Source organism: Musca autumnalis, unplaced genomic scaffold, assembly GCF_047663935.1.
Source record: "Musca autumnalis isolate F117 unplaced genomic scaffold, ASM4766393v1 scaffold_4, whole genome shotgun sequence".
NCBI lineage: Eukaryota > Metazoa > Arthropoda > Insecta > Diptera > Muscidae > Musca > Musca autumnalis.
The window spans coordinates 172,230,274-172,255,311 of NW_027411977.1; the positions used below are offsets into that span (position 1 = coordinate 172,230,274).

At 32.7% G+C, this 25,038-nt stretch overlaps 1 protein-coding gene across 2 annotated transcripts in view; it reads right to left on the reverse strand.

Annotated features, from left to right (window-relative positions):
• Positions 1–25,038, reverse strand: part of LOC141404010 (tyramine/octopamine receptor-like) — a 422,753-nt gene that overhangs the window by 318,418 nt on the left and 79,297 nt on the right. Inside the window, exon 1 of one of the 2 annotated variants that reach the window (XM_073987181.1) lies at positions 24,328–24,463. The exons of the other annotated variant lie outside the window; for it this stretch is intronic. The gene's annotated coding sequence lies outside the window, so the exon portion shown is untranslated. Of the gene's footprint in view, positions 1–24,327; positions 24,464–25,038 lie in introns of those variants that run through there. 2 annotated transcript variants of the gene reach the window in all.

Sequence of the window (25,038 nt, forward strand, 5' to 3'; positions counted from 1 at the left end):
AGATTGTGAAGATATTGTATTTTAATAAATCACAATTAAAATAAGAAGTAAATAAAAAGGAAATAACAAATTTTAACAAAGTAAATTTAAGCCGAAAAGTTGAGTATTAAAATGTAAAATATTTTTTTGGGTCGTAAATAATTTTAATTATAGTTTAGAAGTCCGCAATGTTGGCGACATTTCCTGAGTATTTCAGCCATGTAAAACTCTCCACAAGTGGTGTCTTAAGACATGCCGTTCGGATTCGGCAATAAACAGTAGGTCCCATATCAAAGAGATAACATAAATCGGGGTGCACTCAGTGATATGAGAGAAGTCTCCCTTGTCCCGTATGGGATGTTGTGGAACAATTATAATAATAATTAAATATTTGCACTTTTTACTTTTATTAGTATTTTTAATGATGTTTTTATATAAATAAAAAAATGTTTTCTCCGTATTCAGAATGGATACTTTTGCATACATTTACATAAAAATGTGTGTAAAATTACAATAAATTGCGTCTAAAATCACAACTCAAAATGTGTAAATTTTGAACAAAATTAGTAAAATCTTACAACAAAGCTGTTGAAAATTACATATTTTTTTCGAAGTAACCCCATGGTATCCAAATACAAAATTTCATATTTCTGCTATATTATCGTATTGAGAATCATCAATCTAGGCACGGGTGGTCTTCCTTTAATAGTCTACTAGCATGTGTTTTCTACTTCTATAGCGAACAACTCATATTAATAGGAAAGAGTATTTAAACAGAATTTTAGTTTAATTTACTAAAAATTATTCAAAGTTCAGAATTCCATTTATAACCGTTCCCAAAACCAACGGTACCAAAATTAATATTTTTCGTTCAGTTATGTTAAGCTATTAAACTTGAAAGTAGGGTCACTGACCTTCAACTATTATCAATTTATTACCTTTAGTTCATTTATAGTACGTATTTCCAAAGCGACCTCCTTATCTCAAATCTCCTCACCAGCAGTGGCCCTAATATTAAATTTTAAAATGTCTGCTTTATCCTTTTACTCGATACAAAATTGTACCAAATTTAGCACATACATATTCAACAGACCGGGCGATTTAATGGAATGAAAAAACCTTAAAGGTCGAGTCGCGTTTCTGATTCCTGGGATTGTACTGAACGTTTTTGTAGAACTAAAATTGTAGAAAACACAATAAAGAACGCGCTAGTACATCGCAAAAGCATTGGAAAGTTCCTTCAGGCAGTTTTGGCCTAGAGGCTGTGCAAATTTTGCGGAAAATGTCAATAAATGATACTGTGCTACAAAAGTTGACCAGAAAAACATTCAAGCGTTCTGAAGCACACGTTAGGTTCGTGGGCAACGAAACATAACAATATGTGGAGTCGGTAAAAATAAAATGGGTAGGCAAAGGGAAAGCAATAACCGTCAAAGGTACTTATGATTCACCATGTTAAGTTGTTATTAGCTTAGCGTGTGGATGGATGAAGGAGCTGAAGTGTACCGAATTTCTGAGTAGATTTCGTCATAACATTTACGGATACCGTTGATATACGAGGGCTGCACTATCTGGCATAACAATGAAAACGCGAATATTTAAAATCAAAAATAATTTCATTGTTTTATTAAATAGTCTCCAGCATGATTTATACTGTTTTTCATTCGCCCAAACCAATTGTTGAATCAATTTTTCAATCCAATTGAGACACCTCCAAAACATGGGTTTTGAACGCTTTTACATCATCTTCTGGCGACCGCGATCGTTTTTATTCACAATTTATTTGCACAAATCCACAAGAGCCGGTTTTTAAGCGATTTTCCAAATTTTGGATCTAACGAGAGAAATATATTTTTGCGGCCAGGTGTTCATGTAATATAAAATGTTAGTTAGTGGAAAAAATGCCCAAGGATGCCTCTATCTCACGGTATATACCATGGTGATCTTGCATTATCTGTTCACGCACAGGTTAAATTTTTCTGGCACAAAGATCCTTAAATCTTCCTTTGCATTGCATTCATTAAACCAGTTTTTCGTTGTGATATAGGATGGTCCTTTATCAACATACAAAGATTTAATTTGATCGATGCATTCTTGCCGAGATTATTCACGTCGAAAATTTTGAAAAATGACTGGCGAAAATGTTCACGAGTAAATTCCATTTTTTTTTGCAAAGTGAGTTTTTCAAGTCACTATAAACAAACTGGCCTAAGTACGTTTAGGCTAAAAACTGTCAAACTTTCAAAAAAATCAAATGGGCCTGGCAACACGCGGTGATGTGCAGCCCTCGTACTAAAAATGTTGCCAACAGAACTTTACGTGTCCCTAAACTTTTTTCGAAAATTAATTTACTTTGTCGCATAACAACTCTCCACCATAATGTTTAGTTTTGCAACATTTGATAAAGTACCAGAAAACCATTCTAGCCCGGTATATAGATTAATACAAGCTTCTTGAAATCGATTTGGCTAACTAGGGGTTTGCCCTTTTGGATGACAACTTTTACAATATTTTATAGGTTTACTAGTATTAGATCTACTAACTATTTCTAAAAAATTATGATTAATCCCTTATTACGTTGTAGCTTTTTTCTATCTGCTCTGGTTTTGCTTTCGATGTTCATTTTCCGTCTTGTGTTAGATCGCTCTGCTGCTACTACTAAATACTCCGAATCGATATTCACTTCGGGAACTGAACCCTCGTCTAACACAATGGTTTCTGATCGATTGATCTGGGGACATTCAAAAAAACTCAAGAATTAATCTGGTACTGTTCCCCGCAGATGCGAATTCTATGAGTTGTTGCCTCATGATTACTGAACATGCGGTTGTTCTACCTCCCTCCAAATAATATTAAAGTCTTGTAAAACAATTTAAATATCATGGCCATGTCCGACTTAGTCAGAGTAAGGTGTAGGGGGTTATGTTAAGCATAACTTCCTCACCAAGCTCATAACTTGTTACAAGGCAGCCGTAATATTTGTCGTAGTCATTTGTGATATTTTCACCGATGGCTTACCGTTGCATTTTCTTTAAGGCAATAACATTATTTTTGTACTTTACAAAATACAAGTCCTTACGACGTTGGGGTCGTCAGCATTACTTACTTTTTCCTCCTAGTTTGTTTTCATAATTAGTGTAGTATGGGGAGGGAAAAGGCGTAGCATACACCAATTTCTTCTTAAATGCTCTCTTATCGGTTCCATAAAAGTTTATAAACAATATGTTTGCTTCAAATATCTTCATGTGTTTACTTAATGTTTTAACAAGTAAAGGGTTATAATTATTTTTTAATATTAACAGCCTGCTTTTGTAACAAAAATTGTGCGATTCGTTCGTTTATTTCACATTTGGTTTTTGTATCAAATGTTTTTTTGTCTGACAAACAAACGAAACTTCTGAGTTTTCACCTATTTTCCTCATATTTTTGTTTTTCATAACAAAAAATACAAACGAAAACGTCTGAAAAAAAACGATGGTGAAACACCCATCATTTGAACCGAAATTTGTTGATTGTTACAGAATTTCGCTGAAAACAAATGCATATGATAAGAAAATGATTTGCAGACATTTTTAGATAGCCACAAGGGCGTAACCAGTATCAAATCTAGGGGAGGGCAACTTATTTTTTTTTTGTTGATATCTATAGTTATACCCTACACCAGAATGTGGAAAGGGTATTATAAGTTTGCTTTGGTAAAAATTCATGTAACACCGCAAAATATTCGTCGGAGACCCCCAATGTGGTATACCAATCTTCATATCTCGACGAGATAAAGCGATTTTGAGATGTGTGTCCGTCCGTCTGCCCATTATAAATTGTAAACACACTCCAGGCCGCAATTATGGACCGATCGTCACGGACCGTTGTATGGAGGTCGGGTTCAGGCCAGAATAGATCTCTATTCTTATTGGTGATGATCGAGAAATATTGACCAAAAACATAATATTTATTCAATTTTCTAGCGGCTATGTAGGTTGCAATAATAGTCCGATCAACGCGAAATTTTATATAAGGTAAGACATTTTATATAAGACCACAACTTTTATGTGAAAATTGTGAAAATTTTTAATATACAACTTATATCTTTATTCCTGGAAGATACATTCCGGACAAGTAAGCTACGCTCGGAAATGGAACGCTTGACCTTTCAATTGATGCCAGTTGTGTTGGTGTGCATGATCAGATAACAGAGTTACATCCCAATATTTTCAGTTATTCGTATTTAGTGTAATCATAAACTCGTTAGAGGTCGCAATTTTACCCCAATTGTCACGAAATTTTTCACCGGGTAAGAGTTTAGGTCAAAGAAGATGCCTACAATTTTGAATGATAATCTGATATTATTTAGCGGGTGAAATGGACCATTACTTTTGTATGAAAAATATACAAAATTTTATTTTTGGTCGATATTTTAATTCTTTTAGGACATATATTGGCAAAGTAGCCTACATATGTAAAAAAACGACTGACCTTTCCCCTGGTGCAATTTGCAATAAAGCGTTTGCTAGATAACAATCCTACTGCTTAATATTCAATGGGTTCTGTGTAGAGAGTCACATTTTCCTCCCATGCTATAAATTGTCTCTATCATTCCCAGTTTTTACATTATTTGAATTTTTATACCCTACACCGCAATGTGGAAATTTGGAGTTTCACAGTTCACAATTTTTATACCCTACACCACTATGTGGAAAGTGTATTATAAGTTTGTTTTGGGAAAAAATCATGTAAAACCGCGAAATATCGGTCGTAGACACCCAATGTGGTATACCAATCTTCATATCTCGACGAGTTAAAGCGATTTTGAGATGTGTGTGTCCAATATACACTCTAAATTATTTGTTGAAAATTGCAATGTAAATCACTGTGATTTTAGAAATGCGTAATTTCAAACATAAATTATTGTAAAAATTGGATTTGCAACAGAATGTGCTTTAAATTAAAGACAAAATGCGTAATTTCAAAAATAAAGTGTTGCAAAACCTGTATTTCAACAGAATATGCCTAAAATTAAACACAAACTATAGTAAAATCACAACAAAAAGTGTGTATAACTCCAAAGAATTAAGAACAACACACAAAAACGCGTGCTCACGCTTAGTTGCTTGCCGTTCTTTGTTTTGAGCAGACGTGGGTTGTAGTGGTTTAATATTGTTTTTTTTTTTAATAAGTAATAGAATTTAAGTTAACTTTTGTATAAAAAGTGTTTGAAAAAGTTGATAAATATTATTTGCATTTATATATATATATATATATATATATATATATATATAGTATAATCTCGATAATCCGGACACCATGTGTTTTGCCGATGTCCGGATTATCGAATTGTCCGGATTACCGAGTACTAACAAAAATACATAATTTTATATGTAAAAAACCATTTACTGAAGAAAGCATGTTATTAATTTATCTTAAATTTTATTTTAGACGTATAAAATTTGCTAGTTTTGCTTATAAAAGTGTGAAAAGTTTAAACAATTTTCTCTACGAGATCATATACTTTCTGATTTCGATAAAGTTAAACTGCATTTCAAGATGAAAAGCCCTGCTTTCAGCATAAATGAAACGCATAAGTTTCCATTCTGGAAAGCAGCGTTGAAATGGATTATAAGACATATAATATTTTTTTCGACTAATTTATTAACACAGTCCTCAATTTTGTATAAAGACTAACGTTAGCAATATCCTATAACAATTTTTTCATCAAAGAACGTCACATCTCGAAAAACTCTCTTTAAGTCTTCGATTGAAATTTGTTTTCCCAACTTAAAATATTATTAGGCGAAAAATAATATAGCTAAATGTCTGTGCAAAATCAATCGTGTTTGAAGTGTTTTAGTGCTTAATACATAAAAAAAACTTTTTTGTTGATTTATGTTAAGCTCTAGAGACATCAACATAGAAATAATTTTTAGTTCGATGAGTTTTTGAGTTCGATGAGTTCTTAGTTGATACGTGCTGATAGTTGTTTGCAAATATTTTTTTCTGATGTTTTTTGGGAAATCCGAAAAGTGAGTGTGATTCTTATTTGTTTCGCTAAAAAAGGCATCATTTCAAAAAGCTGAAAAGCCAATTGATAATTCCCTTCGCCGGGATGAAATCATGATATTGGCAGGGATCAGTAAAATGTTGTAACACCGTCAGTTCGTTTTGACTCCAGACTTAAAACAATCAAAATAGAAAATGCTAACACCAAAACGCGAAAAGGTATTTTCCAGTATGAAATATTTGTCTTCTTTAACAAAGGCCTTCTCGAAACAGTGAATAAAGACTTTGTCAAGCATTTCAATTGAAGAAATTACATATTAAGATAACTTGGAGTTTACGATCACTAATTGCTCAAGTTACTTTATAATATAACGATTGTTTTTTTAAGACATCCTTCGCAATTCAATACAATTTTTCGACAACAAATTTCTTAATTTGTTTCAGACAAAAAGTGTAGGTTATTTTATTCAGTATCGATATATGACGTTGTTGCTCGGAATTCGTAATTAGATTGGTCAAATTGAGCAAAGTGCAAATTTTTAGGGTAAAAATATATGAGTGTCCGGATTATCGATTATATATTTATTTGTATAAGTATTTTTAGTTTATAACTGGAATAATTTAAACTTTTGTTGCAAAAATAAAATTAATTTTCCCTTCATATTGAAAATGCTGTTTTATTAAACACATTCAGAAATTAAGCATACACTTTCTGAAATTAAAACACAAAAGTGCTTCAAATTACAATAAATTGTGTTTAAAATCGCCACAAAAAATGTGTAAAGTTTTAAACACATTATGCGTAAAATATTACAACAACAAAGCTGTTGAAAATTACGCATTATTGTGTTGCATCTTGTTGCCTATCATTGTGAAATTCAACAGAAAAAGTTTAGAGTGTAAATTGTAATCAAACTCCAGGCCGCAATTATGGACCGATCGTCACGAAATTTTGCATGGAGGTCGGGTTCAGACCAGACCTATTGTTATTGGTGATGATCATGAAATATTTAGCGAGTGAAATAGACCAAATACATAATTTTTATCCGATTTTGTAGCTGCTCTGTAGGTCGCAAAAATGTTCCGATCGCCTCGACATTTTAACTAAGGTAAGAGTATATGACAAAGAAGAAGCTTACAATTTGAGATTATGATCAGATAATATTTAGCGGGTTAAATGGACCACAACTTTTGTGTGAAAATTGTGAAAATTTTTAATATACAGCTTATATATGTATTCCTGGAAGATACACTCCGCCCACGTAAATAAAATTAAGAAGGTTATTTCTTGACCTTTTCATTGATGCCAATTATGTTGATTTAAGTGCTCAGATAACAGAGTTACAGCCTAATATATCCATTTATTTGTTTTTAGTGTAATCAGAAGCACGCTAGAGGTCGCAGTTATAGATCAATAGTCACGAGATTTTGCACAATGTAAGAGTTTAGGTCGAAGTACATACCTACAATTTTGAATGATGATCTCATATTATCTAGTGGGTTAAATGAACCATTACTTTTGCATGAAAAATATAAACATTTAAAATTTGGTCTATATTTTACTTCCATGTACCAGCAAAGTAGCCCACATATGGAAAATAAACTATTGACCTTTCCCCTGATGCAAATTGGAATAATGTGTATCCTGGGTAACTAACGGGCCTACTGCCTAATATATAATAGGTTTTGTGTAGAATACAACATTTTCTTCCCATGCTACAATTTGTCTCTACCATGATGGATAAATTCCCAGCATTATTGCAAATTACGTGGAACCCTAGCCATAAATTTGTTTGCATGCAAATTGTTTGAATTTCTACTCATTATTAGTTGTTTTTTACCGGTTAAAATATATTTTTGATATCACAATATATATCCACAATAAACTATTTTCGAAATACACAAAATCGCGTGCATTTCCAAACAATATGTATGGTGTTTTGGACGATAGATCTTCAATAAACTCACAATGTTCCCTTTGAAATTTGTATATAGCATTTACATTTGTTCAATAAAATTGGAGCAATGTCCGTCTGTCGAGCAATGTCCGTCTGGGTATATTTGCAGCGGCTTATATATTTTGTTAGGGATTTGTTTTGGACGATTATTAAAAAACGCTAAAACCACGAAAAAACGCTGCATGTGCATTGACCTGGCATACTCTGTAATGATTTCATTGGCCAATCCATGGTTGTTTTTTGTCACACATTGCTCTAAGAATTTGTTGCCGTTAGGTTTGCATTGCATTGTTTGTGCACATGTGTGTGTAACGTGATTTGGTAAATTCTTTTTGTTTTCGAGAATGAAAAAACACTTCATATTGAGCGTGCTTAGGGGCAAGTTGGTCATAAACAGTCGAGCGGAGTAGCTGCGTGGCGGCGTTCGTAATAAGAAAAGCAAAACAAGAAACAATCGGCTCTATGGTTAATCATTGAACATTGCGAATTTAAAAAGACAGTGATGGATTGGTTCATTATACATTCTATTTATATTAATAATAAAAGAAAACTTACTGTGAAGTTGGAATAAACAATATAAGACCAACCAACGAAATGCATAAGACCATCAATTGAAATGTGTGATCTTAAACAATATTAAATTCTTTTCGTTTTAAACTCAGTCAAAACTATGCCAACCGAACTTTATGATGATTACAATTAGTGCCAAACAACATCCCAGGCCAACACGGAATCATTCTAAATGTGTTCCATGTCATAAAAAAAAAGAAATATTAATTTCAAGCAATGTTAGTGGAAGAAAAGTTTACTCTGCCCAATTATAATCTAAATGAAGAAAAAAGAACACATATAAATAAGTAGACATAAGAGCACTTGATGAAAACGCCAATGCAAAATTGTAATTAGTATTAATTTTTGTATAATACAAAAAAACAAAGCAAAAATTACACAAAAGACGAAAACAAGTGAACTTAAAATTCGTCACCGTTAAAACTTGCTACCCTACCCGACAACAATAAAAAAAGAAAGAAAAGAAAAGAACATGAACAGCCGCATCGACAGCAACAATTATATTATACCTTCAACAATGGTCAATGCAACCTAATCTCACCAACCTTGTTCATCAACAAAAATTCTTAGAATCATCATGGTCAACCATCCAAGTCGGAGAATTTTTTTTGTCAACTATGAGACAAATACTGTACTATTTTTTTTTAAGTTTTAATTATAAAAAAATTATCTTTGGAAATTTAAATTAATTGTTAAAAAAATAGCAAATCACCTATAATATAATTCAACATAACCTGGTGTTACTTCTAATTCCATGAGATTCTTATTGTCAACAAATGAAATTAAACCTTATAAAACTAATATGCTATAGTTCAAAAAAATATATATATATGAAAACTAAAAGAAAGATATGAAGCTAAATTTATAATACAGTTTATGATAACAACCTGAAAGAAACCAAAAAGTAAGAAACACTTAGTTTTAAGTATGATAGCGTGTAATATATTTAATAAGTTTTCCTGGAAATTAATCATGAAATTCTAAATTCTTTTATTTTGAGAGAGAATAGCTGGATCATGAGTGGTGTTGGGTAGATAACGGTAAATTTTTTTTGGGGTAACTGTTAAAATTGTGAGTGTGTAAGTTACCATAGGCGTACTTTTAGGGCGGGGAAAATGCACTCCATGTGACAACTACATCGGTCACAAATGAGTAGAAGATGTTCGTTTCTCAGGCCAACTGCATGTGTATTTGTTATATAATTGAATTATGTGGTTTTGATATAATAGGCATGTAAACTCCTACGTTACGAGGCGATAACCCGGGATACAGTAACCTCGCCACGGCAGAGCTAGCCGATTAGAACTTGAAACATGCCCTGTATTCGAGATTGTCGAAAATAATTGTTGAAAATTTTTTTTTTTGTATTGACTCGCTCGTAACAATTTATTTATATTAGGTGTATTCCAAAAAGGAACCTGATCTTGAAAGAAAATTTATAGATGTATCAGAAGAGGCTACCAATGTCAATTTTCCAATTTTTTTTATTAGAAATGTATAATGATATACATAATTGTTCCACAAACATCGTCTGTTCGGCGAGGTAACAGCAAACTTTCAACGGTAGCAAAATACACCTCCGTAATGTTGGCTATATTTTCTGAGTATTTCAGCCATATAAAACTTCTCTAAAAGTGGTGTCTTAGGACACCACTTACCTAATGAGGAACAAGTAAAAAACGCCCACAATGAAATATTCTGAGCTAATATATGGAATAATTAGTTTTCTTTCCGTTACAAAAATACCATTGCCCACAATTTTAGGTGAATATTCTTGACCACTGCGTAAACCAATTATCTATCACCTAACCTTATCTGGTCAGCTAAAATTTTTTTTACAATACTTGTGTACGGGCACCAATACGTGGACCAAGTTCACAGCTATTGGCGGAGAAGTCTTTTGATCACTACGCACCCTTAATACTAAATTGCACCCAATTTAGAGAAAAATTAAAAAAAATTGAATGGGAGGTACCCGAAGGGCGGTATTGATATGAACTATATCCGACTTGATACATGACTGGAAGAAATAATACGACGACCAAATGTTGGCCAAATCGATTGCTCCCTTCAAGGGTTATAGTTCACAACATTTTACGGAATATATTCCGAAACAAGCGAAATATACAGCTATTGACATTGGATGCACATCCTCTTGTGGTTCGAGCATAGTAATTTCTTAACAGATACATATAGCATACCTAGAATATGTTAATAATATGTGGTTTAATGTACACACGAAATCACTTATAACGACATAGTAACGTAATGTCGTTATCCAAAGCACGATTTGAATGACAAGAATGCGTGATGTCTCTGTCTATTTGTTTAATCCATTTTATACTTCTAAAAAATTTACGGATGAAAAAGGTAAAATTTTAAACAAGTTTTAGTATGTATATTATGTTTGATCTGTCAGCAAATAAAAAAATATTCTCTTGAAAACTCCCTCTCCTCCTCGATGGTAGTGGTACATTTTTGAAACCTATATTTTTGGATACTTTTTAAATTAATTTTAAAAAATTAGTTAATTTTTCAAATGAATGAAATTTAAAATATAATCATGGTGATTTATTGCCAATATATGTAACCGTTACACAAAATTTAAAGAAGATGATTTAGATGCGCAATCTCGACTTTACATATGTGCAAAGTTGACTTTCGAAATTTCGAACACTGGTACTTATCATAACCCATATGCCCAAACAAATCAAACTGAAATAACTACTAAAAAATTTATATTCTAGTTTATACTACCTTCGAAAATAATGCAATGTGGAGTTTTTTAGTATTTATTTCAAAGGGTTCCAGTTAAAATACATAAATTACAACCATAAAAAGTACAACCTAAAAAGTATTTTTTCTTAAAAAATAAGTAAAAAATTGTCTCGGGTCGAAATAGGTTAAGGTCTACTATTCCATACTCTCCATACTATGCTAAAATTGATCATCCACAAAAATTGAGATAGAACACTGAAGTTTTGGAAAGACCGAATTAGCTATTGTTTGGAATTTAGGGTGATCAAATCTGCACCAAAAATTATGAACATACTCGTAGGAATAGCCCCCATATAACGGTACCGCCCGATTTCAGTTGTTATCAAGATTTTACCTACATCTATATTTGATTTAATTTTCAATTTAGGGTTACGGTAGTTGGAAGTTTTTAGCAAAAATCTCGGCCGAAATTGGCTGAAATTTGGCATTTTAAGTTCGAGGTGGTCAATAAATTTATCCACCGAAGAAAACAACAGTCCCCTAAAAATTGCGAACATAGGTCCACGTTTTGGTATGGCATTTTTATTCCCTCAGCCTTTAGGCTAACTAGGTTTTATACACTTTCATACGATCAAAAAGTGCCTTATCGACTTAGTATTTTAGACCCCTATTATATTTGGGCGAAATCTGTTTCAGACAATTTGGCGTCGTTTAAGCTATCTCCTTCCGTCTGGCTGGATGGACCCACAATAACTCTCGATCCGAAATGTTGGCTTCGTAATAGTTTGTACAAACTTAGTTTAAGTTCGAAGATGAGCCACTCCTTCACGTACATCCCCCATAAATATTCAAAACTTTTCGCTAAAATGGCTCACACGACAACTCTGGTTCATACTTTGCACATCGCAATATTTCTACGGGACATAGATCGTCCAAATATACTTTAAAGAATTTTATCTATGGGTTCTTGAATAAAACCGTTTTGGATGATTAAACCAAACAGTATATTTAAAAGTGGCACAACACATTTTGACATCATAAATAATTAAGAGGCGAACAAATATGGCCCTCTTCGAAACTAACCTTCATAAACTAAACTTGGACTGATATAATAAAAACTTCTATGCCAAATTATAAAGCTTTACCTTAAAAATTAAAGCTGTATCTTGATTTCGACAGACTGACTGACATGACTATATCGACTCAAAATTTTAGCCTGATCAAAAATATGTATACTTTATAGGGTTCCAAATAAGTATTTCAATGCGTTACAAACATAAAAACCAACTTAATATATCCTCTATACTATGGTGGAAAGCACGAGGAAAAGCATTTTCCTGTTTTTAACGCGTTTTTTTACACTTCAACCACTATAACCCAACCATTTGTTAACCGCTTTTAAAAAATATAGCTTATTCGAAAGATATTAGTCGCCCATTTGCATTTTTTTTTAATTTTTGTTTAACAGTATAATTTTTCAAAATTATTTTGGGCAGCGGCTTCCTGCCCATAGCTGCCTACGCCCATGGATAGCCATACATGTAAAATCGGGACCTTCCCAAAATGGTTTTTGACATTTTTTGAAAATTTGTCTGTATATTGAAATTTTTTGGGATTGCCACAAATAAGACAATTTTCACTGAGAACAATCCAAAAAAATTTAAAAATGAACATAATTGAAATACTGATATGAAAAGCTTTTCGGGTTGGAACAGAATTGCCTTTTATAAACGTAAGACGCAAGTTTAAAAAGGAACGAGAAAAATTGCAGCAAGTAAACTCGCCTAATCTAAATCGGGACTAAATATGGACATACGAAAGTCGCAATTTACATTAGGCGAGTTTACTTGCGGCAAATTTTCACGTTCCTTTTTAAACTTGCCTCTTGCGTTTATAAAAGGCAATTCTGTTCCAACAAGTTTTGTTTTCAAAACAATGAAAATAATGTCAAATACGAAAAATATAAAATGAATTGCCTGAGAATTGCCGGTACGAGCAATTTTTTTCCATTTCCATTCCCCTTACGTGTCTCTTCTACAAACTGGGACTTGCCGCAAGTTAACTCGCCTAATGTAAATTGGGTCAAACATTCGTTTCAAAAACATTTTTTACAAAAACAGGCTGTAGGAATCATATTATTGATTATTATTTGTATAATGTTTATTGCAAAAAGTAAACTGTGAAATAGAGTTAAATTAAATATACTTCGAATTATGGTACAAAGTACATAAGTATATTAGTACATTAAATAGGTTAAATTAATATTCGAGTGTTGCATATCTATATAAAAGAGTTGGGTGATAAGTGACTGACTGACTCAATCATTATATAAATTTTATATATAAATTTATAATTTTTTTTATCGTACTACAAGTATTTTAAACAAAAAAAAAAAAAACAAATAATAGCTAGACAAATAAAGGTTTTAGAAAATGTATATTTTCTAAAGTTTTGCAAGCAGTAAGATTTTTGGAAATACTTTAATGTTTGAAAGCTTTGAACTCCAAAAGTTAACTCGAAAAACGATGCAAAAAGTGATTCTCCATCGTTAGTATTAACACTAACAAAAGGCTTTGCATTTAAGATTATTTATACTAACGGCCTGATAACTCCTAAAATAGAAACACAACAACTTTTTTAATAAAAATCCTGGAGGAAGTAAAAGATATACTCTTAACAATATGTTCAGAAATGGACGAGGTACATGAGTGAAGGATCTCTGATGAACACTCCTTCTCTGACAATAGGTATATTATATTTAAAATATCGAGGGCTCCGTCGAACCCGATTCCCTTCCGAAACAAATCCAAAACCAATTGGACTGAGTTCGGAAAACATGTAACAGAAAGTCTTTGGCAAGAAGATGTGGAATGCCCAAGTATGGAGGATATAGACAGAAATGTTGACAGAGACACTAGTAAAGTTATCCCCTTCGAGCAAGGAGGGAAAACCCTGGGTGATAGGGGAAATTCAGAATAAGGGCAAAGTGGTCCGAAGAATTTACAATAGGACAAAATAAAAAAAAAACATCTGTATTTTAAGACAAATGCCAAACAAAATTAAAGGAATAGAACAAAACAACAAGAAACGGCAAACGAAGCTCCTGAAAACTCTTTTGTGGACAGGTTGATAGCGTAAACGAGTCTCAAAAACCAAACCGGCTCAGACCTTGTCATCGGCAGTAAGTCAAATAAGTAGCGGGACCAGACCGATAAGTTTAAACTCATTCTTACTCTAAACAATTGAACGACATACTTAAATACAAACAACATGCATACGTTAAGGGCAGTGGAAACCGTATTACCTGAGGTAGTGTACCATATAGAAAGAACCTTTGAAATGAAGATCTATACACTCGACGTATGCATAGACAACGAAGGCGTTTTCAACAATGTCAGCACTGAAACGCTTACTCACTCCTCAGACGAGTGAGCAGAGGAATCGATGGATATGCTAAGCGCTGACGTAACAACATTATACAAAGTTGTGTAAGGAACGCCGCCGCACAGTGCGAAATATGGACACTTTAGTGGAACTTTACTAAAAATTAAAGTGCATAGAACTAATGAGATTCTTGTTGAATTCAATTGCTAAGTATCCAATGACAAATGCTTCATATTCAGTTTTGCGATTTACCCCGCGAAACAACTAGAAATACACTTAGATATTGCACTTTCGTTTTACAATATTTATTTCCCTTAAAAATTGATTCTACACGCAAAAAAAACGTCCTCTCTAACATATGTCCCAAACATATTTTGCAGCAAACATATATATGTTTGCAACAGTCCCAAACATAAAAAATGTTTGGGTATGCAAACAAATTAATGTTTGGGTGGAAACAAATATATGTTTGGGTGGAAACAATTTTATGTTTGGGTGCAAACAAATATATGTTTGGGTGGAAACAAATTTATGTTTGGGTGCAAACAAATTTATGGTTGGGTGCAAACAAATTTATGTTTGGGTGCAAACAAATGTATGTTTGGGTGCAAACAAATTTATGTTTGGGTGCAAACATATTTATGTTTGGGTGCAAACAAATTTATGTTTGGGTGCAAACATATTTATGTTTGGGTGCAAACATATTTATGTTTGGGTGCAAACATATTTATGTTTGGGTGCAAACAAATTTATGTTTGGGTGCAAACAAATTTATGTTTGGGTGCAAACATATTTATGTTTGGGTGCAAACAAATTTATGTTTAGGTGCAAACAAATTTATGTTTGGGTGCAAACATATTTATGTTTGGCTGCAAACAAATTTATGTTTAGGTGCAAACAAATTTATGTTTAGGTGCAAACATATTTATGTTTGGGTGCAAACAAATGTATGTTTTGGCGCAAACAAATTTATGTTTGGGTGCAAACATATTTATGTTTGGGTGCAAACATATTTATGTTTGCATACATTTGCATACTTACGGCAGATATAATTCTATGATTAATGAAAAACTAATGTTAAAAACAATTGTTAATATACACATTTTATTTAAAACTAGGAGACCCGGCGAACTTCGTCTCGCAGTTTGTTAGGTACAGTAGTGTACCATATAGAAAGAACCTTTGAAATGAAGATCTATACACTCGACGTATGCATAGACAACGAAGGCGTTTTCAACAATGTCAGCACTGAAACGCTTACTCACTCCTCAGACGAGTGAGCAGAGGAATCGATGGATAAGCTAAGCGCTGACGTAACAACATTATACAAAGTTGTGTAAGGAACGCCGCCGCACAGTGCGAAATATGGACACTTTAGTGGAACTTTACTAAAAATTAAAGTGCATAGAACTAATGAGATTCTTGTTGAATTCAATTGCTAAGTATCCAATGACAAATGCTTCATATTCAGTTTTGCGATTTACCCCGCGAAACAACTAGAAATACACTTAGATATTGCACTTTCGTTTTACAATATTTATTTCCCTTAAAAATTGATTCTACACGCAAAAAAAACGTCCTCTCTAACATATGTCCCAAACATATTTTGCAGCAAACATATATATGTTTGCAACAGTCCCAAACATAAAAAATGTTTGGGTATGCAAACAAATTAATGTTTGGGTGGAAACAAATATATGTTTGGGTGGAAACAATTTTATGTTTGGGTGCAAACAAATATATGTTTGGGTGGAAACAAATTTATGTTTGGGTGCAAACAAATTTATGGTTGGGTGCAAACAAATTTATGTTTGGGTGCAAACAAATGTATGTTTGGGTGCAAACAAATTTATGTTTGGGTGCAAACATATTTATGTTTGGGTGCAAACAAATTTATGTTTGGGTGCAAACATATTTATGTTTGGGTGCAAACATATTTATGTTTGGGTGCAAACAAATTTATGTTTGGGTGCAAACATATTTATGTTTGGGTGCAAACAAATTTATGTTTGGGTGCAAACAAATTTATGTTTGGGTGCAAACATATTTATGTTTGGGTGCAAACAAATTTATGTTTAGGTGCAAACAAATTTATGTTTGGGTGCAAACATATTTATGTTTGGCTGCAAACAAATTTATGTTTAGGTGCAAACAAATTTATGTTTAGGTGCAAACAAATTTATGTTTGGGTGCAAACATATTTATGTTTGGGTGCAAACATATTTATGTTTGGGTGCAAACATATTTATGTTTGGGTGCAAACATATTTATGTTTGCATACATTTGCATACTTACGGCAGATATAATTCTATGATTAATGAAAAACTAATGTTAAAAACAATTGTTAATATACACATTTTATTTAAAACTAGGAGACCCGGCGAACTTCGTCTCGCAGTTTGTTAGGTACAGAACTTGATGGTTTTGATTCAAACTTATAATACTACTATTATTGCTATTACCTTGTTCAGTGGCAAATATTTCTTTGTTTTGAACTGTTTAGGATGATCTTTGAAGCAGATGCACATTAGATAATTGTACTTTCGGCAATTGTCAGTTTGACGAAGAGAGAAGGTACTGACAGGCAAAGTGTTTCTGTTTTCTTCGACTCTCTCTCCTATAAACAGACAATAGCTGCGAGAAAATTAGCAACTGTAAATCGGGACAAAGATATATTTTTTAAGCAAATAACACATTTTGCGATTTAAATAAAAATATTCGGTAGCATAGTTGAAGCAAAATAATATCATAACGCCCCTATTCGTTTCATAATCGATGGTTTTCTACAATTCTTGTTTTCACCACTGAACACGATATTTTACTCAAGTAATTGAATTCGTAGGAAGGAATGCGATCGTAGGAATTTGAATTTAATGCTGAATATAGTGCTTATTTAAATTAGCGTTTTAATCAATTAACCTATTTTGAGCAGAAAGATCAGATCGTTATCAGGTAACCACCTTCGTCAGCTTTTTTGACTTATCTGTTTAACGTGATCTCCCGAATTCTGCTTGCATTGCAAGTTCGGAATTAGACTCAATGGCTCTGGCAACACGGACAAATGCGGTAATTGAATTTTGACTGAGACTGCACTATTCAGTACTTGGTACATTGATCCTTGTTAGCAGAGCTATTCTATTAGTTGCCGTTCTCTGTGTGTTTCGGATGCTTGAAGTCTTGTCACACTAACACGTGACTGTTGTCGATTACATGGTCACCCTATATTTAATTTCGACGTATATAACATAGTCAAACGCTCTTGATTTTTCAAATAACCCACCAATTTTGTGGATTTGTACTTTTTTCCTCAAAACTGTGGAAACCACTTTCGGCGTTATCATCTTCATCTTTTCAGGCGGCATCTGACCGAAACCACCAATAATCTTTACAAACTCTAAACTAAGCCCTCTCCTTTTAACCATTTTTCGCTGTTAATTTCCTAAAAAGACGCTTGAAAATAAATGAAAATCGATTTGATTGTGAATAACAAATTCTATACAACTTTCAAAAATTTACAAACAATGGACCCTCATAGTTGGTGCATATACAATTTTCGCCAAAAACTGTCCAAATAAGTGTCAAGGTATACTCCAAACGCGAATCTCGATAGAAATTTGTGGAAAAATTGACTTTCGTGAAAAAATATTTTTGCAAATTTTTCGAAAATGTTCGCGATTTTTTTTAGGTTTTATCCTGTTCTGCCATAAGACCATTCCGAATTGGTGCGAATTGTGAAAATCTGTTCAGCCGTTCTTGAGTTATAAGCGTAGTAACTAACATCATCCTTTTTTATATATATACTAGTGGACCCGGCGAACTTCGTCTCGCAGTCATTAAACGTACATTGAAGTTGATTATTTGACTTGCACTACATTTATTGTCATGGCTATTGCGAGATGAATTTGAAATGAAATTACTTAAATTCGAATACATTTTATATTTATTGCTATATAAAGTTTTTTTATATCTTCAGTACAACGGAGGGCATAATTAAAGTTGTATTCCGTTTGTAACACTTCGAAATATTCTTCGGAGACCGTGTAAAGTATATATTATTGATCAGCATAAAATTCTTAGTCGATATAGCCTATTGAAATCAAGAAACAGCTCGCAGAGCTTTTATTTTGCTACAGAAGTTTATACTACTCCTAGGATCTTGATATAACCCATTTTCAAGGCTATATCGATCCATGTTTTGATATAGCCCTAATAGAACGCCACCTCCCGATTTTAAGTGTTTTTAAGGGTTTTAGTCACATTTTATCACCGAACTGGGTCAAAAATTTCGTATTAAATTTTCTTTGGAGCTACAAAATGTTTCCCCATACATTTCTCAGTATAGATCCACGTTTTAATATAGCCCCCCATAGAAGGTACCTCCCGTTTTTCAGTATTTTGAAGATTTTAGCCACATTATCCTACCGAAATGACTGAAGTTTGGTATTTAGTATTCGATATGGGTAGTAATTCATACCGCGAATTGTAGGTATAGGTAGTGTACTCTATAGGCCCCATAGAAGAGGTACATTCGATTTTGAAGCTTTTGGCAAACATTCATTTTAATACCCTTCACCATAAGATGTTTACCATTCCGTTCATTCATTACAACACTACTTTTTGTCTGAGAATAAAGTATATACATATGTATATTATTGATCAGCATACACTTCTAATTCGATTTAACTTTGTCCGTCTGTCGATCTGATGAAATGAACATAGAACTCACAACGAATTAAATTTTATTTAGTCAATTGTAGTAATCCTAAGATAATTTCTAACTGAATTAGCTTTAATCTCACGTTTAAAGTTTCCATTGGTCAGAAAACTCCATGAAAAATTGTTGGCATACATCTCCATTTCGGTATACCCCAAACATAAGAGTACATCCAGATCTAATTTGCCATTTAATGAGGCTAGTGTTTAAAAAAACTTATTGGCAAAAATTTTAGACATTGGTCCATATTATCGTTCAAATGGAATGAACGTAACATGGTACTTCGGATTCAGAATGCGTAGCAAATATTGATGTCTCATTCGTGTTAAACCTGGTTTAAAAGAAAGTTAGCATATTCCACTGCTCCTGGGAATAAGCCGTAGAGTTTAGTATTTTCAAAATCGAACAGAAACTAATGGTTCCGTTTTACTAAGGTACAACTCGCGTCGGTGTGTATAAAAAATTCGGCCCAGCCCAACTTGCTTCTTTTGGTTTAAAGTACCACATTGAAGAGAATTTGAGGCAAGCATTGATCTAATCAAAAGCTTTGGAAACTGATGTACATTGGACAGTTTTCTCAAAAACATCCGATCACAGAATCGACATACCTTCGACCAACCTTTTGCATTTTTTATCTGTCTTCATAACCACCTCGGTTTCGCATCTCGTTATTCATATTAAATATGGATCCCTTGATTACGCACGAATTCTATGCAATGATGTGAATAATGCAAGTTGTTAAGTTGATGGAAATAAGAATGTGGTAACAAAGATCCAAATCGATGGTGAATTTGGCCGTGGGTATGTGGGGTCGATGACAACGAACACAATAATCAATTTTGGGTTACATAAATAATAATAACCACATCAATAGAACGGCCAGTCAATGTCAGGTTCAATCCGTGTTCTTCAATAATGTTAACTTCGAAGTCATTTGAAAATATCCGTTATATTCTGCCAGCGTACTTCCTATTAGATTTTCCAAAAATAACAATCCAGAGAATGGTAATATCAATTGAAGCTGCTAGTATTAAATTACTTTTCGCAAATAATTTGCACAGAGAATTGTTTGAATAAAATGAAAACTGACATTAAATTAAATAAAACAATTTTATAGAACTTTTAAAAATTGACATAGAGATCTTTTAATAAGTCAATAGCATGTGGTGCATACACCATTTTCGCCAAAAAACTGTAAAAAAGTGATACGATATACTCCGAACGCAAAAGTTCGAGAGAAATGTGTGGAAAAATTTACATTCTTCGAAAAATATTTTTGCAAATTTTTCGCAGTTTTTCGCAATTTTTTTAGGTTTTATCCTTTTCTGCCATGAGACCATTCCGAATTGGTGCGAATTGTCAAAATATGTTCAGCCGTTCTTGAGTTATAAGCGTAGTAACTAACATCATTCTTTTTATATATGTATATAGATAGATGCCACAACTTCACTTCCATTGAAATTACCTCGGAGCTCTTGATGTTTCAATTAACCCACCAATTTTGTGGATTTGTACCTTTTTCCTCAAAACTGTGGAAACCACTTTTGGCATTATCGTCTTAGTCTTTTCAATCGGTATCTGACCGAAACCACCACTAATCTTTACAAACTCTAAACTAAGCCCTTTTAACCATTTTTCGCTGTTAATTTCCTAAAAAGACGCTTGAAAATCGATTTGATTGTGAATAAAAAATTCTGTACAACTTTCAAAAATTGACAAAGGCGTACAATGGACCCTCACAGTAGGTGCAAATACAATTTTCGCCAAAAACTGTCGAAATAAGTGCCAAGATTTACTCCAAACGCGAAGCTCGATAGAAATTTGTGTAAAAATTGACTTTCATGAAAAAATATTTTTGGAAAATTTTCGTAAATTTTCGCGATTTTTTTAGGTTTTATCCTTTTCTGCCATGAGACCATTCCGAATTGGTGCGATTTGTCAAAATCTTTTCAGCCGTTCTTGAGTTATAAGCGTAGTAACTAACATCATCCTTTTTTATATATATAGATATATATAGATAAAGAAATTCAATTCAAAAAGTATATATTATAATATAATAGTAAAAAGTATAATAACATATACATAGTATATTCATATGTATTAAAGCCAATTTATAAATAACTTGTTTTCAGAATTTAAACATAAGTATGATGTGGTTCTTGTGTACAATGAATCCACTGGAAGTGTAAAAAAAAATCATCGAGTTCTACTCGAAATGCATAAAAATGGTTATCAAATCCATGATTTAATATTCCCTGCAGACAAATAATTGGTTGTGGTTGATTAGAAATATGCAGTTGGTCTTCACTATATCCTATATGCACAACCATTTTGTTTTTATATAAAATGTCATTAATAATTATGTAGTTTGTAATTGAAATAGGATTTTGTAAATGGAATTTCTGTACAATACTTTCCATATCGGATTCTACAACACTTCCTACTTCAATTTTGTTGGTGTAAAACTCTTCAAAATTTAATATAGTATTTGCGATGTTTAGCTGGTATTTTGTGAATAATGTTTTAATTAAATTAACTCTAGAATTGGAGGAAGTTGCACATTTTTTGAAAGGCTGGTGGAACGCTTCGAATCGAATTGATGACAGATGTTTAAGTGGACCAACTTCGTTCATAATTCTTCCATAATGGGTCATATTATGATATTTAGGTTTCAAATTCTTTGAAATTACAAATGTTTTTGGGATAAGCTCCTCAGAACCTGCTAGGGATTCACTTTCCGACAAAGCACCACTAACTGTGGATGCTGATGCCACAGATCGCACGGAATCTAAATGAACATAAAATATGTAAATACATTATAAAAAAGGAAAAATAAATGCAGTATTCTTACCTCCAAGTTACAACTCAATTTGAAATGTTGGTGTTGACATATATTGCATAAGAATTTTTCCAAATTGGTCTTCTTTTATTTTTGTACCGAACACTGAGGCTGTAATATTTTCTGGGGAATAAATTTTAAATTCCAATTTAGCCGCTTCAATAAAATTTTTAAAATCGAAAGGCTCAGGAATTTCGACAAATAACTTGTCCTCCCCCAAAACCGTTGGTATCAACATGTTTTAAAAAGTTTATACGTGAATTGTTGACGCTTCAAAATGAATAAAATGAAATGAAACAATGACAAATATGCAAACGAAAACAATAGTGATACCACAGCGAAAGAACAAAACAACGAAAAAGAAGAAATCAAGCAAAAAGAACAAAAACGTAAAAAAATTTACTCGTCTCCAAGTGCGTATGTATGTGGTAGAAGAAACACATGTATTTTGTTGTAGAGACGATTATTTCTTTCCATCGTCAGACATGCAAAAAAAAGGCCTACTTGTGAAAGAAATCGTCACAACAACAAAAACATGACTCGCATGTAAGGCCTTGTACACACGCTGCGACTTTTGATGCATGCATCACTATTTTTTTAGCGGTGTTGCAAAAAATAGTAGTGATAGAGGGAATGAAAATGTACGAAATGTATGAAATGTCAAATTTCATGACTAATCATTTAATTTATTAATACCATTTAGGGCCATTATTACATGTCTTCTTTTACTATTGGATGGATTTGAGAACGCAAAATAAACCAATTTGGAGGCAATACAACTATAATTTTCACATAAAAATTATTATAAAATAAATGCCAAGAATGTCCTCCTTGAAATTTTAATGATAACTTTTAACTTTAAGTTAACCAGAACGCTATAAATCTGTTCGCAAAAACCAAACTATAACAAAAGAAGACTTATAATAATGGGGGTTAGAATGTTAAAATTATTTAATGTACATCATGGATTTAAAAGAATGTAATAAAAATAAATGGACTAAACTTCCTCCTTTATTTGATAAGTATGTTGTTAGTTTTTTATTGCCTTCATAGTTGAAACTGAATTGCTTGTGTTCCAAATGTGTTTTTAAAACATCAAAATGGGAATTGCAGAAAAAAAGAATTTAATTTTTTGAATCGATTGGATTAATATTGACGCCGTTCGTTGCTCAATTTGTTGCCCAATAATTATAATTGTGTTAACGCCCATATTGTCGGAGTTTTCTTACCTGTATCTCGTAGAATGGAATAACCCGAATGTTGGAAAATACATTTTTACCTAACAAAAATTTTGTTATTTACATTTGTCGAGAAATATTAACAAATATTTTTACCTGTTTCAATAATTTTGGTTTAACAATATACCTACATGCATTCAACAATCATAACATGTGTATGTTTGTTACAAAAATTGCACTTCTTACAATATTACGAAAAAATGCAACCCTACAAGTACGAAAATGGTGATGCATGCATCAAAAGTCGCAGCGTGTGTACAAGGCCTAAGTCAGCGGTCCGTAGAGTGTGCTTACTGAGAGCAAAAGAATTTATGCTCTTTTGCTATCAGTAAGCACACGCTGACTATCGCTGCTGCAAGTATGTGCGAAATGCATGCGTTAGAAGAAACGTGTGTTTTTTGTTGTTGCTGTTGAGACGATTATTTCTTTCCATCGTCATTCATGCAAAAAAAGGCCTACTTGTGAAAGATGTCGTCATAGCAACAAGAAAAAAACACACAAAAAACTTGACAATTATGAAAGCAAATGTTGGTATTTAAAGTGTACAACTCGAGATCTTTTGTTTCATTTATTTTGCGATGCATGTACCTTGCTGTGACGACTTCTTTCACAAGTAGGGCTTTTTGCTTGCATGACGATCGAAAGAAATAATCGTCTCTACAACAAAATACAAGCGTATCTTCTACCACATACACACACACACTTGTAGACGAGTCAAGTTTTTTGAATGTTTTTGTTGTTGCTGTGACGACTTCTTCCACAAGTAGGCCTTTTTTGCATGCATGACGATGGAAAGAAATAATCGTCTCAACAGCAACAACAAAAAACACGCGTTTCTTCTAACGCATACATACCGCACATACTTGCAGACGAGACAAATTTTGTTCGTTGTTTTGTTCTTTCTTTGAATTTTAATTATAGTTTTATACTTACAATTTGTAGAATTTTAGTTTGCCACTCACTATAATTATTTTTACCACTTTAATGCAAATTTTCAGACTTATATTTTCAAACACCTTTTAATTTCTTCCGCGCGCTTCGATCGTGTCATACACAAACAATCAACTACACGAATGAGAGATTAGAGTTCTAAGCCGACAATTATTAGAAGGCGTGACGGCGTGAATATGATTTTACATATGCCAGCGGCCGCTTAAAAAATTTTGGCTGGCGGTTCATTTAAATTTCAATCGTATTCTTAGTGCTTGTACACACGTTGGATCTTTTGTTGAATTCACCATCGTTTTCGTACTCAAAGGGTTGCACTTTTTCGTAATGTTATAACAAGAGTAATTTTTGTTACAAACACGTACGACTTCCCATAAATGTTATTGTTGTTAAATACATATATTTATAAATTGTTATAACAAAATTATTGTGATAAAAGTCCTTGAAACTGATATATGTAAATAACTTTCAATGTTTCTCGATAAATGTAATTGAAGACCATTTCATCATAAAAGTGTCACAAGTTGCTGCATCACCATTTTTTAGCGGTGTTGCAAAAAATGGTAGTGTTACATTTATCGAGAAATATTGAAAGTTCAGTTTTAAGGACTTTTATCACAATAATTTTGTTATAACAATTTATAAATATATGTATTTAACAACAATAACATTTATGTGAAGTCGTACGTGTTTGTA